Below are 1,307 nucleotides of genomic sequence, written 5' to 3'. Positions count from 1 at the left end.
TACCTGGTGAAATAAGACAATCTGAAGAAGGATCCACAATTATTCAAAGGCATCGACAAAGTGAAAAACAAGAAAATCGATGAGTCAATGCAAGCCAAACAGCAGAAACACTGAAGAATTCCATTCCATTCCAGTCCAGAACCCAGTCCTGTTGTTTTTGGAGTCAGGCCACAATTACTGCAACAACTTTATATTCCCACTTGGCTATCTGTACATTTAGTTAATCAAGCTCTTTGAATCCAGCTCTCTGGTCCTCAAGCAGGCTCCATATGGAAATCAATTCCGCCTTCTGCAAGGCTGAAACCAATCAATGACCTTAAACTAAAAATGCCAAAGAAGAAGGGCTTGTCCAGGATTTGAACCCAGGATCTCTCACACATTAATTAATCACTCACCATAAGCAAGGATCATACCCCTAGATCAACATGCCACTGATATCAGAGCTTCCTTTTAGCTCCTGTGGAATTTCACTGGCAGCCAAAGCCGACCATCCATTTTTTCTTCAGAGCAAAGCAACATCTTGCAAATTCTGAAATAAAAACAGAAGGTGTTGGAAATGTTCAGAAACTCTGGCAGCATCTGTGGAGAGATAAACAGAGTTCACCTTTCAGGGCGTTTACCTTTTGTTTGAGCCATCCTTTCACACTGCTTCTGTCCACCCAATCTCACTTTCTATTTTATCTAGATTCCACCCACTCACTACCTAAATACATTTATCATGAATTCCTCATATCTTTTAATAATGACAATTTTATATTTCTGGCCTTTGCTTTGGACTCCACCACAAGTGGAATCATGTCTCCATCAACCCAATCAAACCCATTGACTATTTCCTCACATTGCAATGTTTCTTTCACCCTGACAGACGATGGAATTTCTGCAGCTTGATTGCAGTTCTTGCTTCCTGCCAGTAGATGTCACCTCACTCCAGTACAGTGAAGGTGACAAATCTGAGAGCACACAACAAGAAGTAATTGTTCACGTTGTTCATTGTTCAGTGAACAGGTCCCTCTATTCCAGCACACTCTTTAGAACTGTGCCATTAAGTATATATTGCCTCTCCCTATTCCTTCTGCTAAAATGCATCACCTCACACTAGTCACTATTAAAATCCATCTGCACCTGTCTGCCCATTCTGCTAGCCTATCACTGTCTTGTTGCAGGTGGTTCATTTCATCCTCACTGTTTGCCACTTCTCCAAGTTTGGTGTTATCGGCATATTTTGAGATTCTACTCTATATTCCAAGATCCAAGTCATTTATCTGTCGCAAGTAAAAAGCAGTGCTTCCAGCAGTGACCCTTGGGGA

Source organism: Heterodontus francisci, unplaced genomic scaffold (assembly GCF_036365525.1).
Source record: "Heterodontus francisci isolate sHetFra1 unplaced genomic scaffold, sHetFra1.hap1 HAP1_SCAFFOLD_58, whole genome shotgun sequence".
NCBI classification, from domain to species: Eukaryota; Metazoa; Chordata; class Chondrichthyes; order Heterodontiformes; family Heterodontidae; genus Heterodontus; species Heterodontus francisci.
This window is presented reverse-complemented; position numbering follows the sequence as displayed.